The sequence below is a fragment of the Podarcis raffonei genome, chromosome 9 (assembly GCF_027172205.1).
Source record: "Podarcis raffonei isolate rPodRaf1 chromosome 9, rPodRaf1.pri, whole genome shotgun sequence".
In the NCBI taxonomy this organism is placed as follows: Eukaryota; Metazoa; Chordata; class Lepidosauria; order Squamata; family Lacertidae; genus Podarcis; species Podarcis raffonei.
In genome coordinates, this window is record NC_070610.1 from 1,172,780 (window position 1) to 1,189,679 (window position 16,900).

At 46.2% G+C, this 16,900-nt stretch overlaps 1 protein-coding gene across 1 annotated transcript in view; it reads left to right on the top strand.

The window, feature by feature from the left end:
• Positions 1-16,900, top strand: part of LINGO1 (leucine rich repeat and Ig domain containing 1) — a 666,023-nt gene that overhangs the window by 464,071 nt on the left and 185,052 nt on the right. The window contains exon 3 of the mRNA XM_053402992.1: positions 4,935-5,020. The gene's annotated coding sequence lies outside the window, so the exon portion shown is untranslated. The remainder of the gene's footprint in view (positions 1-4,934; positions 5,021-16,900) is intronic.

The window sequence follows — 16,900 nt, forward strand, 5'->3', positions numbered from 1 at the left end:
TTGGTTTCATGACACTTAGTTTACTGCCCTTGCTCTCACTTGACTTCATGACGATTCCATGATGCATCCAGAGTGAAGGCAATACTCCCTGCTTTTACTTGGGATATTTTCAAGTAAAAGAAAGGAAGAAGGGCTCCTTCTTCAGGGCTCCAGCAGGGCTCCTGATGCTATGTTTGCGTGATACTGCCCTCTCTGCCAACATGCCCCTCCTCCTCCCCATAAGCAGCAGTGACTCACCTGATGGGAGGTCAGGAAAGTGCCTCCATCCCCCATGCCAGGGGTGTACAACCTGTGGCCCTCCAGATGTTTCTGGACTACACCTCCTATTAGCCACAGCCAGCATAGCTGTGATGGCCTGGGATTCGGATTCGGATGCTGAACCTGAGGAATCCCAGCCTGCACAGGATTCCCTGCCTCCAGAACCAGCTGAGCTGGGGCTGGGGCATGAGCCTGAAGGGTCCTCACCTGTGCTGGATCCTCAGGTGCAGACACCAGCTGAGTCTGCTCTGGCTCCTGAGGGGGTGGAGGACCCCTTGCCTGCAGGTAATCCACTCTCAGCCCCGTCAGGGGAGGCTGAGGTTGCCTCTGGGTTCGGTAGCCCTCCAGCTTCTCCTGAGCTGCAGAGGCTCAGGGCAGAGAGGCGGAGGGAACTAAGTTCCCACAGGAGGAGTGCTCGCCTCCAGGCCAGGAGAGGCGAGTCACCTGAGGATCAGGGCCGCCATGTGCCTCAGGGCAGATAAAAACCAGCCAGCCTCAGTCCCAAGTTGTGGGAGCAATTTCGTTGGTTGTCAGTTCCTGCCTGAACCCTGTCCTGCTATCCTGCCGGAGCTCCTGACCTCACCACCTACCTGCCCTGCATCCAGCTTCAGCTTCTTTGGACTGTCTCCTTACTGCACCTTTGACCTCGGACTGGACTCGGACCTCACCTCTTGGTTAGCCCACGGGACCAGCACAATAGCCATTGATCAGGAAGGTGGGAGGTGTAGTCCAGAAACATCTGGAGGGCCACAGGTTGTGCACCCTTGCCCCATGTCATCAACAACTGGAAAAAAGGCCACCAGGAACTGAATGTGTGCTCACTGCCACTCTAAATCTTGCTCGTTTTGTTCACGCCCCTCCAAAATTGCCCCAATGCCAACCTGACTTTGTGTCATGCAAAGATGCACCAAATTTGTGTGTGTGCATGTGTGTGTGTGCATGCAGATGCATTGGGGCTGGGTGGGGGTTTCAGCTCTGCTCTAGATAAGACCTTCTCCAAATTGAGCCATGGCTTTGGAGGCAATGTGCTGTGGGTATAACCTCACTTGGCGTTTATGTCTGTGCCATGAGATTTCATTCATTAATGCTTTGTGAAGTCTGCTGTGATTGTTGAATGGGGATTGCTATGTAGAGAATGATTAGAGGGCTGGAGAACCCTGCTTGCTGCAGGAGAGAGAATTCATCTCCGTCTTTTTAGTTTACCGGATAAAAAGGTGAAGAGGTGACTTAATGATGCCTCATCAGGGCCTTCCCAGGGAAGAAGAGTATTGGGGACTAAAGAGCAATTTCATCCAAAAGAGTGGAGAGAGGTAGAACAGAAGCTGAGATCAGCATGGCACTGACGTCTCTTGACAAATTCAAGGAAGGAAGGAAGGAAGGGCTAAGGATGATTCATTGTTTTGGAACACTTTCCCATGCCTGGGATGGGCTGGCAAGGTTTATTTTCTTCTCTTTTACATTGCAGTTCTCAGCCTTCTAAAGATGTAATTCATGGATTGGACTGAGGGCATAATAAGTGATGAACATTGCACCAGGAGTGTCTGGTGCAGGCAGCAATAGAATCGTGGAATCATAGAGTTGGGAATGACCCCAAGAGTCATCTAGTCCAACCCCCTGCAATCCAGGAATCTCAGCTAAAGTCTCCATGACAGACGGCCATCCAGCCTCTGCTTAAAAGCCTCCCAATGACTGTTAGCTCCTTCTCCCTTAGTCTCAGTATTACCTTGTGGAATTCAACAGGGAGTAGGGGGACAAAAGCAGAAGTAGTTGGCTCTGCCTGTCATTGGCTCTGGCCCCACCCCGTTGGACTCCCTGCCTCCCACCCTACCAGTCCAAATGGGCACCAGCCAACACTCCATGGCACTTTACAAAAAAGATGAGAGGATACATCTCTGCCCTGAGGGACAAGAGAGACATGAGAGAGAAGCAGAGGCAGAAGAGAATCTATTGCTGCTGACCTCTTGGTCATATCCTCAGAACCCAATATGGCAAAGAAAAAACCCCATTGATTGTTAGTATCATATTTTTATTGTATTGTATGTTGAAAACTTTCAGTAAAAAAATCAGATAAAATGAAAGAAACTCACTAAGCCTGGGTTCTCTTTCTTTGTCTTTCTGGACCGTATTTTGAAATATTAGACCCTTAGTCAGAAATTGAAATAAGCCAATGGAATTGCTCATTGCTAGGTCTGGAACTTTTTGTCAACTGTGTATAAAGTCTCCAAGCTGATGCCATCTGCCTGGGAACTGGAGTTGGCGTATTCTCTTGGTGCCAAGAAGGTTCATTCAAGCTGTGTTTCCATTTATACCGTCCCTCTCCCTCTTCTTCTTCACTTTCAATACATATTTGATTATATAAAGGCTTTGGTTGACATTGGTAAGTACACTTGCAATGGTGGTTCTCTTGTGTTCTTTCAAATACAGAGGAATAATTTTTTTAAAAGCTTATGAAGTCTTTGCCCCTCCTCCCAGTTGCTCAATTTTCAGGCTACAAAGCCAGGAGCAAAAGCCTCCTTGATATCTGTGTTTTAAGGAGCAATTGTTCAGACCAGGCTGCAATCTGGAGGCATCTTACCGCCTTACTAAGGCTAAGAAGGTCAGGTTCTGGTGAATAGCTGTGTGCATGATCATCAGGGAATCCTCATGCACGTTGCCTTTTGTTGAGTGAAGAAAGGTGGCACATAAATTAATAATAAATAAATAAATAAATAAATAAATAAATAAATAAATAAATGAAATATATAAAAAATAAATTACATAAGAAGTATAGTATGGATATCAAAGAAGCCTTTATAGCTGTTGCTGAAATTCTCCCCATTGGACAGGTTTCTCTGCACCATAGCAGGGATGGAGAAACTGTGACCCTCCAGGACTCACTGGGTATAATAAGTGATGAACATTGCACCAGGAGTTTCTGGTGCAGGCAGCAATAGAATCGTGGAATCGTAGAGTAATGGCTCCCTGGCCATTACTCATGCTGACTGAGGCTGATAGCAGTTGGAGATGAACAACTTCTGGGTTCCCCACTCCTGCACTAAAGGGAAGACCCTTATACTGACCCATTGCTTCATTGAGCTGGCTGGCCCTTGCCCACACTGGCTGGCAGCACATCTCCAGGGGTTCAGGCAAGGGATTTTCCCAGTTATTTCCAGAGAAGCTAGCATTTGATCCTTTTGCATGTACAGTCATACCTTGGGTTACAGATGCTTCACGTTGCGTGATTTCGGGTTGTGCACTGTGCCGAACCCGGAAGTACCAGAACAGGTTAATTCTGGGTTTCGGCACTTGCACATGTGCAGAAGCGCTGAATCAGGACCCACGCATGTGCAGAGGGTTGCGAACACTGCAGGTTACGAACGTGCTTCCCGCACGGATCACGTTTGCAACCTGAGCGTCCACTGTATACAAATATATACTGTTGGTATGAAATAAGAAGAAACAGAGTTTACTTAATCTTTTAGTTCCTCTTGTTTATTGGAATGTTGTCATCTGTGCCTACATGTGCATTCATTAAACATTCCTAAAATAAATGCAATCTTGTTTAATATATATGGATATTTTTATGCTGAAAATTCCTTCCATGGTTCCCCACCACCACCACCATTGCCCATCAAATAACACACAAATAGAGACCGAATCTGAGAAGCATTCAAGAGATGTTTTTAAAGTGAAATTCTTACGGATAGGGTGCAGGGCTTCTGTTGTGCTTACCTTATCTTTAAGGTGGTGAAAGGATTTTTGTGAATGTCCTTCCTTTCATTCTACAAATCATCTGATGCAGCCTTCCCAAGTGCCCTCACTTCTTAGAATTCTTCAGATGGGCTTTCAAGTGTGGGAAGCCCATTATGGTCCTGTCAGCTGCACTCCTGATCAGCAAACACACTGATCTCAGGCACTTGGTAGACAACCTTCATGGCCCCTGTCAAAGTCCAGGGGAAGATGTCCCAATGCAACTCCTCTCATGGAGCTTTTTTTAAATCAGGGAGTGGGGGAGAAATGTTTAATGGAAAGAACACACAGCTGTGAGCCACCTCATGGTGAGTAGGTAAGCTCAGCCATGTACCCACTGAAATTATAAAGAAACAATCTCTGCATAAAAGAATTTACAGAACAATGCAAAAGTGAAGTGTTGAGTGAGATGTCACTTCTGCTGGTCAACATGCTGGTGGGGATTTCAGTGTGCCAACTCAAGCCTGGTGAAGTTGATGGGCCCCATTCTGGAGGAGACTATGGATTCAGCAGATCCAATATTTCCTCTGACACATAGTGTTCTGTTTTGGGGGCTATTGCCAGCAGAAACAACACAAGTGGTATATATTTGGGGGCTCTCAATACAGGAGTACAACAAGGTGCTGTTCTATCCTAACATCCTCCATCCAGTGAATCTGAGGGTTAGGATTTCTCTGCTAATCATTCCACTGCATTGCAATTTTCTCAGCCTCTTTCCACCAATGATCCTGCTATTGACTTTGCTTCAATTGCTTTCATTCCATGCAGCTTTAATCACAGCTTTCCAACTCAAGAGTGATCCAAGAAGACTTGCAGTTTTATTTTGTTTGGGTGGAGAAATGCCATCTTCGAGAACGCTTGCATTAAAATTGCTGCTACCTCCCTTGTCTACTTCGTTGCAGCTGTAATCTCTTAAAATTCTAATTGTGATGACATTTTCTCCTCAGCACATGATTGGAAAGCAAAGGAGAGGATCACACCCACTGCACCCCTAGAAGCCAATCAGCTTGCATCCTGACACGATCTTCCTTGGGTAAGTGGGGGTTCTTCTCTTAGCACATGAGACTAGATGAAACATGGAAAGCTCCACTGTATGTTACCTCGTTCATGGTGTGGACTTGTCTGCATTAATCAAAGCGAGGGCATTGTATCTGTTCTAGGCAAATGTGGTGCCTGCCAGGTGGACTCCATCTCCCCTCAGCCTTGGCCATTGAGCCGGGGGTGGTGAGAGCTGCATTTCACCTGTAGCTGATGGACTTCACGTTGGCTACCCCTAATCCAGGCTTGGGTCGTTTACTTTGGTTTTTACTGGATCCTGGGATCTACTAGACAGAGCCAGGTGCAAAACAGTGGCTGAAGTGGGCATCCTTTCTGTTGTGTGTTCAGGATCATATGTGCTCACGATGGTATTGAGGCAATTATGTGTGGTCCCACTTTCAGTACAGTGGATTCAGGGTGGTCTTCCTGCTTCATTTCCAATCAGAGCATATATATCCCAGAACTTTCTATAACTTTTCAAGCCCCAAATGTTCTAGTCTGGGGTGTGTGTGTTGTCCCATTTTTGTTGTGTTATATTGCAAAAGTGATCCTTCAAACAGCAATAACTCAACAACATTGTAGAAGTATTGCATAACAACTAATAAATCAGAATGATGTGTGGATGGTCCAGGGGATGGACCATAAATTCATGGCCATTATGTCTATGACTTGTTGCAGAATATAGCTGCAAAAGAACACCACCAGTTTTGAGGCTCTCTGAGCAGATGTACCTCTGACCATAGGCTTAGCCCAGGAATAGGCGATCGGTATGAGAACCAAGCTCACAAGCCTTTTCAAACAAATATCACTTCTGGTTCCCACCCACCTGCACCTGGTTATGCAAGACTTTGACTAGGGGTGCACTTTAAAATACATTTTGTTGTGTTGTTGTTTTTATTTTGATTATGTATTTTGTGGTTTTATATTCTGATTTTATTCTGTGAACCACCCTGAGACCTCCAAGTATAGGGCAGTATATAATTTCAAATAATAATAATAATAATAATAATAATAATAATAATAATAATAATTAATAAATACTTTTGAACTGTACCACAGGGCTGTTTGTCTGGTCATATTATTGAATGTTCCCCACAAAAAAGTCTCTGAATGTGGTAAACAAACACATCTGGCAGATTATACTGAACCTCCCCCCCACTCTGATGTGTTAATTTGCCATATACAGTGGTCCCTGTAGTTACGAACTTAATTCGTTCCGGAGGTCCATTCTTAACCTGAACCTGTTCTAAACTAGAGGCATGCTTTCGCTAATGGGGCCTCTTGCTGCCGCTGCACCGCCGGCACACGATTTCCCTTGTCATCTTGGGGCAAAGTACTCAAGGTAACTCTTCCAGGTTAGTGGAGTTTGTAATCTGAAGCGTTTGTAACCTGAGGCGTTTGTAACTTGAGGTACCACTGTACGGGGAGTACTTTCTGGGTAAGTGCATTCAAAATATGACCACAGTCCAGCATTCTGCTACTTCATTCTACATAACGTAGTTGTGGTCCAAATTTGTTGCAGAATGCAATGGTAGTTGACTAGTATGCAGCATTCTGGAGTAGATTCCCCCAGGTGCTGGAGGACTACAACTCCCCCCATCCCATGCCATTGGCAGGGCTGGTTGCGGGTGATGCGGGTTGGGTCTGGGGACCCAATCGGAGGAGATGCTGTTTTCAAGCAAAGACAGGGAAGTCCATTGTCAAATGCTTCCCTGCACTGAAAACATGTAGAAAACTAGCTCACTAGAGGGATGTTGAGGCAACAACTTTTCAGTGTGCTATGTCTCTGCCTGCAGGGAAATTTTAGTGGAGATTTTAATTTGATGGACATTAGGAATGTTATCACCCCACCTGGGGTCAGAAATGTACCATCTATTGGACCAGAACGTTTCATTTTCAACCCTGCAGTGATTGAGGGCAGGAATCAGAGATTCAATCTAATTTTTTTTGGGGGGGGGAACTGTGGCGCTCCAGGTGTTGCTTTAGTCCCCATCACTCGCATCCACATAGCCCAGCAACTTCTGGGAGGCCACAGGCTCTCATCTTGTGATTATTGTAATGGAAGTACCGGTAGATAATGTTTGCGGGAGCTTCCCAATGAAAATTTTCCGTGGACCTTGGTTGACTCTGGTTATGTATGTTGCCTTTTCAGCAAAGGCGGTGTTGAGCGGGTGAAGGATAGACCTTGTGTGTATTCCTCTCTCCTCTGCCAATTGAGTGTGGCTTGGCGTCTCCTTGTGCCTTTCTGCAGGGGGCAATGGGAGTCGGAGGCTTCCTTTCTCAACAGGAACAACAAAGTGAGCCCTCTCACTGCTGAGCTGTGCAAGATGTCTCTGTTACAGTTACAGTCACACACACACACACACACACACACACACACACACACCTTTTTTGCTCCCAGCCTCTCTTTTCTTCTTCCAGCCTCTCTCTTCCCAGGACAGTCAAAGGAGACAAGAGCAGGTTGTGGTTTGTACAGTACATACCAAATCCTAGACGAAAATCTGTGAACTGTCAGCTTGATGCAGGTGGTGCGTGAGACAGCAAACATCAGAGCTGACTGGGCTTAGGCAATTTCTCAGCATGACAGCTCTCTGGAGGGAACAAAGGGATCTTTCAATGCAGAACAAAATTTAGTTCCTTAATGAAAAACATCAGGATGATTCAAGCATCCCCTCCACAGCAAGTTGGGGGCTAAGGCTGGGAAGTCATACTGGAGCACGACTCATCTGGTTTATGTTAGCAAAAGGTGCTGTGATCTCTGGCTATGTTAGAAGCAGAGAAATGTAGTTATTAGTGTTCCCAGTGGGAGCCTCTAGGAATGTCCTGCACCAAATCTCATTCCAAAAGGTATCATTGATTCTGTCCTAGGGTCAGAGGAAAGGCAATGTCCTAGTTCTGTTCCTATTGCAGTGAAGAAGAAGAAAGCAGTATGGGGACTTTGAAGGATGAACCAGCAGAAACAACTCTCACACATGACGTATTTTAGTCCTTGCACCATGTTCTCCCTTCCTACGGGCTAGGCAGGCTTAATATGCCTCGTGTGCAAGTATAATGGGCAGGCTACTTTATGATTTGCAGCGCACATTCTATCTGTTTGGATAGGGCTGAGAGGAGAACCACTGGCATCAGGGTAACGATGGAGGAGAAATTTGGTCCCAAACTGGTTCGTGGATCAGAACGTGTCTCACATTTGGGCTACACCCTTCTGCGGATTTTGTTGTGCAGTTTTGGGGCACAGAAGTGACACCCCAAAATATGTGTTGTTGTTTAAAAAATTGGTATGAACTGTGAACAAATGGGCTGAAAAGTACTGATAAATTAATATTTTTCCTTAAAAGTGCACACAGCATGTACCATTAAAATTCTTCACCAACGTGGGATGGAGTTGATATAGGATTGATTGCAGGGCCATCTGTACCCCGGGGGTGCAAGGGGTGCGGTGCACCCGTGCGCTGAATTCCCGCAGGCGCCAAATGTATTCTGGGGGATGCCAAATGTATACCTACTGTATACTGGTCCCTCTTGATCAGTGGCAGTGAAAAGCAATGGAGCGAAAGTCCTCGCCCCCTCCTCCATCGCTCTGTTACTCCGCAGTGTCAAATATTCCAAACGAGTCAGGAAACAAAAGCAGTTATTTCCATTGCGTCATTGTTACAGGTGAGCGATTTTCTTTCCCCCCTCCCAAGAAAGCTCAACAACCTTGGCTTTTCCTTTTCCCCTCCCCCCAAAAAGCTCAACAACTTTGAGTTGCCCCCCCAACAAAAATTCTGGGGACGGCTAAACTAAATTTGGGGGCGCTGGGCGGATCTTTGCACCCTGGTGGTGCATATGCTAAAGACGGCCCTGATTGGCTGTAGCTGAAACTGAAATGGGACAGAATGAGGCTGCTCAGTCCATCTCTGTGGTGGAACAGAGTTTCCTGTAACATATGTTGTGAACCGCCCTGAGATCTGCAGATAAAGGGCAGTATACACATTTAATAAATAAAAATATGTGGTTGGGAAACCTCAGGCCCAGCAGCCAAACGTGGCCCTCTAAGCCTCTCTATTTGGTCCTCAGGAGTCTCCCCCACCCCACCCCACCTGAAGCCACACCTCTTCTTCCCCAGGCCACACCCCTTCCTGACCCTGCTTTGCACTTTCCTTGGGTGTTTCTACCTGGCTACAGGGCATCCTTGAACTCCGATAAACCTGAACTCTACTTGCATATCTGGATGGGGGGAGGGGGGAGCGTGTGTCAAGAGGCCTACTGAGAAATTTACTTTCTTGTTCCACGCACTTTTGCCTGTGACCCCACCCACCAGCACCATATACTCCCCAGAAAGATGCCCATAAAGGAATGCAGCTGTCTGCTGAAAAAAATCTGCCCTCCCAGCTCTAGCAGCAGCAGTGATAGACAAAGCCATGATAGGAACACACTTTGGTGACCCCATTCTCCCCACTTCAAAGGTGACCACATGATCCCCTCCCTCTGCCCATTTCAGGCTGGTTCAGCTGAGCAATGATGACTGGCCCAAATTCACCCAGAGAGCTTCATTCAGAAACAACACATTCAACGTTTTCTTGAATCATAGGTGCTATACTAATAATCACACTAATGGGGGCTTTCTGACCAATCCTTCAAAAAAAAATTTTTAACACCCTTCTCCCAAAACTGAACATGCTCAATAGTCAAAGAGTGGAAACCACAAAACCAGGCGGAGGGGAGGTCTCTTGAATGCCTTAAAAGTAAAGGGACCATTAGGTCCAGTCGTGTCTGACTCTGGGTTGCAGCGCTCATCTCGCTTTATTGGCCGAGGGAGTCGGCGTACAGCTTCCGGGTCATGTGGCCAGCATGACTAAGCCACTTCTGGCGAACCAGAGCAGCGCACGGAAATGCTGTTTACCTTCCCGCCGGAGCGGTACCTATTTATCTACTTGCACTTTGAGTGTTTTCGAACTGCTAGGTTGGCAGGAGCAGGGACCGAGCAACGGGAGCTCACCCCGTCGCGGGGATTCGAACCGCCGACCTTCTGATCGGCAAGTCCTAGGCTCTGTGGTTTAACCCACAGCGCCACCCGCATCCCCTTGAATGCCTTAGCCTCCACTAAATTTCACTTAAGCCCAACCCAGAGTGATTCTGGAATGCCTTAGATGAGAGAAAAAACATTTGGAATTTCGGGGAAAGAATATAGATGAAATACATGGTGGCATTTTTGCAAGTGACAAGAGCTGGTCACTAATATAAATATTTGCATAACTTAATGCAACTTACGTTAAATAGCAGACAACGAGACAAAGAGTGTAGCATGTGGCAGAAACTGAATGGCAACAGAATGGAAACAGCACCAATTAGGATTAATACAGGTTGGAATGGAAATTGCTCCCTTTCTGCAATATTCTTCATTCCCAAAATGAAGAGGGAATGTGTACAACTTGCCACATTAATTGCATGTAGAACTAGTCATTCTCCAGTATGGCTATAAAAGAGAAAAGTACAGACCAGTAGGCAGGGCCGTCTTAAGCATATCTGGTGCTGTGGAGCAAAGATCCCTCCCCCCCCCCGTTTCCCAGAGTTGTCGGCCTTTTTTAAGGGGCAGGACCCCAAAGTTGTTGACCTTTTTTTGGGAGCTGACACCACACTTACACATTATATCTAACAAGCCCTTAGAACAAATGAAAATGAAAAGGCAGAAGAAAATCTAATGAAGTCCTCAGTTCCAAAGCAAGACTCATTCAAGACTCAGCAGTTCTTCTAATTCATCCTCATGATTCAAATCACCACATATCAAAAAGTTAAAGCAATCACCAGTTTGTTGTTCTTTAAATAAACTAATAAAGGCACAGAGAATGAAGTTCCTGGCCAATTGGTGTTTAAGTACGAAGCTGACATTTTCAAATATTGTGGGGGGTTGGGGATAAAGCAGTGACATCCTGAACCTAAAAAGGACCCAAAACTTGGGTCACAAAGGCTGCAGCCCTAACTGCACTTACCTGAGAGTAAGCCCTGTTGAATCTAATAGGGCCTTACTTCTGAGTAGACAGTAGCAAGACTGCAGCAAGAAACACAGCTGGGAATTAGGGCTGTTTTAAGTCTCAGCCAGAGGAAAATATAATATTGGAGATTAGGGAGAAAGGAATATGAATAGATTGGGGGGAGGGGGCTGACGAGAGACCAAAAACCACAGGTAGCAAGATAAGGCACACTTTCTGGGGAGCAAGTCTCGCACACAGTTGCTTGGGGCGAGGACTGCAGAGGGACCATAGTTGTGCGTGTGTGTTTTTCAGAAAAACGTAGAATTGGAAGGGACCCTGCAGGTCATCTAGCCCAACCCCCTGCAATTCTTTTTAACTTGCATTGATCCCAGAAAACTTCAGTGCCTTTTTTTTTAGTTGGATAGGCAATTAACAGGCTTGTTTCACAAATAAGGGAGAAGGAGGGTTGCTGGCTTGGTTTGGTTTGCCTTTGTTCTAGTTTCTAGCATGTGCTTAATACCGTAGTTTCAGGCTGTGAGCCACCCTGATATCTATGGGTGGAGGGCAATAGTAGTAGTAATGGTGATGATATTTTTTGCAGGGCTTGGAGTGAGTGGGTGATGGCCAGCTGCTGGAATGAATGGGGTCGGTGCTAAATGGTCTGGCTTGCTTTACAACCCCTAGGGACCCTGTTGGGGGGGCAGAGAAGGAGCCCACCCCCCAAGAAGAAGAAGAGCGATGGGAGGAAGCTTCCCTTCCCCGGGATAGATTTGCCCGTAACATTAAACACAGGGCACGATTCCAGGGAGAGAAAGAAACCAGGGCAGCGGCTGCTGCTACTCATGGCTGGGGCTCAATGTAGCTGAACAGGACGGGCAAGGGGACCCCGCAAGTAGGGCTGAAAACCCAGCTGGGAGGCTCCATAGCCAGAGGAAGAAAGGGGGCGAGTGGAGGGGCCCTCTTCTTCTTCTTCTTCTTCTTCTTCTTCTTCTTCTTCTTCTTCTTCTTCCCTCACTCCCTCCCTCCCTCCTCGCACTCCGCTTCCCCCTCACAAATCACCCGCCCCCCTCTTCCCACAGGGCAGGCAAAAGAGAGAGAGAGTGCTGCAGGCCAGCCAGCCATATACCGGTAGTTGGTGGGGCGCAGCTTCCATCCTAAGCCCCTGCAGGGATCGTTCTCCTCCTGCGGAGGCTTGGGAGGGAAGCTGCACACCAGCCAGTCATATGGTTGCGAGGCGCAGCTGGCGGGTGCAAGGAAATGGGAGTCGGCCGGCAAAGCCGCGCAGCTCCCCCACTCCCTGGGGTGTCCAGTAAGCCCAAGGCGCCAGTAATCCCAATAGGAAAGACGCCTCTGCCAGTAGGTTCTTTCAAGAGATTACATCAGTAGTCCTAATATGGTTGGAGATGGTGCTCTGATGGGATTGTTTTGAAGGAAAATGACGTAACTCTACTGACGAGTGAGCCAATTGTGATAGGGTTGGATTTAGCCAGGACGCTCACAGAACAGCTTTATAGAGGAACACCTCTTGATCTGCTGGTGTTCTCATGGATATATCCTTCCCATCATTTTTCATGCCCATGACACATTCTGCAGCTATAATCAGCATGATGGAGTGTGTTTGATGTGCAGGCGCCACAGGGAAGAGGACTAATGATCGCCAATCATCTTAGCACTTCATCATCAGAACATTAACAGATAGTGGGTTCCTGGTATTGTCATTCAGCCGGTGTGTGTTTGCCAATTCCAGGTCAAGCCATCCTTTTGCCATCCCGTCCCATAACTCAGACATGACTGGCAGTGAGGGGAGCTGGTGGAAAGGGATGCTTGAGGAATTCATTCTTGGTAAAACTTGAAAACTGACTTGTTGCAGCTCCCAGAATGATACATGGAATAAGATGTAGTTTTTTGCATTCTGGAAATGTTGCAAAATGATTATTGGCTCAAAATGTGTATAAAACATCATTTTGGTATATGGTTATGGAATGGAATAGAATTATGAATGCATGCATGTGAAACTGACATACTGTTGGTCAGAAACAGACTGATCCATCTATAGGTGGATTGCTGCAATCTGCATGTTTGTGGTCAGAAATGGAAATCAGTCAAGCAAATAGGAGTAGTATTTGTTCAATAGCTCTTGTTGTTTTGAAGCCCATGAACAATATGTAATTAATGATGGCGGTTTGGTTTTTTTTTACTAGCTTTGAGGTTTCCTTTACATTGAAATGAAAGCAAGTTACATAAATAGTTGTGCAGCTTAAGGTACATTGAATAGTGGGCAGTGAGACAAACAGTGTAGCATTTGGCAGAAACAGAACTGCAGAAAAGCACTAATTGCAATTAATACAGGTTGAAATGGAAATTGCTCCCTTCCTGAGCTGCAAAGTCTTGAGAGGGTCACCTGCCTGATTTCCTAGAGACAATATTTCCACTGTTCTGTTCCTTTTTCTTTCATGGGTTTGCACTTGAATGCTGGTTTATTTTGCTGGTGGCTATTAGAAACAGAATGCCAGACAGGGCTCTCCATATGTCTTTTCCGAGTTACTCCTCCCTCACTGACCACTTTGCTTTGGAGGGGTGGACAGAAGCCCATAAGTAATGCTCTTCCTGGCTCAGCTCAGTCTGGACCTGCTCTCCTTTCTTCACTAAAGCTGCTTACATGAGGACTAGGAACTTGCTGCCATTAACCTTAAAGGCCAGGATTCTCAGCATGGCTATGCACCAGATGAGGCTGAACTTTGAGCCAAATGGGGCATATTGAGATGGACACAGGTACAGGCCGCCATAGACTGCTGAAGCAGGGCATGCCATTTTAAGGGTGTGTGTGAAACTTAATTTTTGCTGAAGGCTGAGTTGGATGGCTCAGAACAAGCCACTGGGCATGAAGGAGAGACTGGCATGGAGCAGGATACCCTGTGAAAAGGCCCAAACCTACCCTGACCACTGGCTATGTCTTCCCAAGAGAAAGGATGAGCTTGCAGCTTGACTCCTCTTCCTGCCTAGGTCCATCCCTCTAGCAGTGCTCCTGCCTAGCGATGCCAGAATCCACTGGCTGTTGTCAAAGAAATTTCACGTGGCAGACTATGCATAAAAGTATATTGGATTCTGCATTTTGGCCAAGGACTCTCTGATTCTCATGGTGTCAGAGACCACTCTCTCAGGTGTCTGAATAAGATGAATCTATGCAGTTCTGTTTTATTTCCACAGCTCTGTGAAAACATCGGACAGTGGTATTTCTGCCAGGGGGAGCTCGTATATATCCCCAAAATGGGGCATTTCATGGGCAGAGAGACAGTTGGGAGGGAATCAAACTTGGCTAACCAAAGATCCAAAAAGCAGAATGGGGAGGAATTGGAGGGAGGGAGGAAGCAAGTGTAAAGGGGAGAGAGCAATGACATTTCCATGCTCTCAGCAGGATAGGCTCATATTTTGAAAGCGCTCTCTCCCCTCTCCTCTCCTGCCAGGTGCGGCAGACTTTGAAAATGCCTTCACTCCCACACACAGCCCCCCATGCCCCCCCAGGTCTTCCCCTCTGCAAAGGGGCAGAAGATGGGGAGCCAAGCTACTCTGAAAGGGCCCTGGGCAAACCGGCAGCCAGGCCAGGCAAAAAAACGGCAAGTTAGCTGCAGGCCCATTGCTCCTTTAAGAGCAGCTTAAATTGGGACTCCTCCTAGCAAAGGGGAAAAACATGACAGCTTAATTGGTGATCCTGGAAATTCAGGGCAGTCAGAGAGTATAAGATCAGTGCTTTTTAAAAAAAAATGTTTAGGGGTACTCTCATTTTCCTACTCATATTGAAATACTGTCCCTCAATGAGGCCAAACTTAGATGCACAAAATGTTTAGGGGTATGCGTCCTCCTGCACCCCCCCCTCAGAAAAAAAGCACTGTTTGTAATACACATCATTTACACATTCATTGACATGTAATGACTGCTGTCCTAAACAGGAGCCTCTTCCCTTTTGTTTATTCCGAAGTATCCTTCATTGTTTCTGAGTGCATATAACTTGTCAGTTGGGAGCAGAAGTCTATATGCAAAACAGCTAATGAACTGGGTGGGATTTGCTTCTGAGTAGGCCTGAAGATTGCAGCCAGAAATGGCTTTGTAAGGCACCATTAGCCACTTTAACTTTGCCTTTAAGGTTCCTGGAGTCTCTTTGTTGTTTGTGCTGCAAAAGACTAACAGAGCTGCCCCTCTGGAATTTCATTAACATTGAAAGGGAGCACACAGGGAAGGTAATTGATTTGTAAATATCTGTGGATGGAAGAGATATGCATGTCTGTTGGGTGCTACAATTGTGCAAAATAAAGCAATTACACTGGGAGGGAAAATACCAGTGAACGGAGGTTGTAATTTTGCAAGGATCCTGAGCGTTAGCTGTTAGCATTCCCAAGCCCAGCGCCCTCACAGAACTAGAATTCTCAAGATTCCCTGGTGAGAAAGAACTCATTTTAAAGCAGCCTCGTCTGTATGGGAGACATGCCCTCCATTGCTGAAATGAAGGAAAAGATCAAATGGAGAAAGGAAAGGAGGAAAGAGAGATGAAGAACTCTATTTGCCCCCTCAAGGGAGAGAGGAAGGGCTAATTTATAGAAACATGTCTATCCAGGAATGGACTGTCACTGAATAGGTCAGCACTCTGCTGGAGAGCACATAAGAGAAGTGGTCAGGTGCAGAGAACAGCACTTCTGCCAATAACTTCATTTTCTGAGCGCTCTGCTCAGAGACAACTCCTGGCCTTATCAGAGGCAGGGCACAGACCAAGTTACCACCTTAAGGTGGAGTTTGAAGACTTAGCCTTTTGCTTTGTTGGCGGGGGGGGCAGGCGGGGCGGGGGGGAATGTGAACAGTGGGAGATTTTTATTTATTTTATAAGTTTCGCCCCCCATAACAATATAGCAGAAGTTTAGAAGTCATTTCCATATTATTTGCTACTTGCACAGTGTTCCACTATAGTTCTAGAAGTGTCTGTTACATCGTGTGAAATCTCAAATATAACATGAAAATTAACAGTTAGGGAAATGTCATTAAAATGGAATTAACTGCCCTGTGAATACAACCATTATTTATTCATTTACTAATTACTCTCCACAAGGCATCCTGAAGTGTCCTACAATATGCTCACCTATATAAAAACTGTTGAAACACCTGTTCACACACACACACGTGATATTGAACCTGGGACTTTTGCACCGGGATGTCAAGTGTGGGGTTAGAGCCCTACTCTTTCCGTCCATGTGATTGTAATTGTTGCAATCGCAATGCCTGAAGGGGTCTTGGGTGCCCCCCAAGGGAAGAGTTTTTATAACTAAGACTGAAAACAATCCATTTCCTCCATCTCCTTCTATCAATTGGGCAATAAACTTCCATCTCGGGAAGGAGAAGGTTGTTATCTTGTTCACTGTTCAGCCCAGTGTGTCAGTTTAATGTTAAACAGGGGGAAGAGCTGGCATAGAGATGAGTGCAAGAGGAGCCCCATGGCCGCTGAGTTGTTTTGGCTTAGGCTCTGATTCTTTATGGCTAATTACTCCCTGACACATAAAAAGTGGGGGGAGGGTGGGGGTTTTTACCCCCTCCCCTTTTCTTTTAATTACCTCCTGTGAATTATTCAGGGTGATATGACTCTTGGAAGGAAAAATGAAAAGCAACCTGAGATAATTACTCCTACAGGGCTGTTTCTGGTTTTCTCTAAATAAGGAGATGTACATTGAATAGGGAGAGAATCCTTGTTAGTGCAAGGAGAGCAGGTGTGCTTGTCCCCCGGGATATTTATGCCGCCTTCAGCACAGGCTGGAGCTGATGGGATTTCTAGTCCAAACATCTGGAGGGTATCGGTTTAGTGAAGGCTACCTTAAGGGATCTTGCAGATCCGACAGAGGTGTACACAGTTATGACTGGTGTAGTTGAAGAAGTGGTTGGAG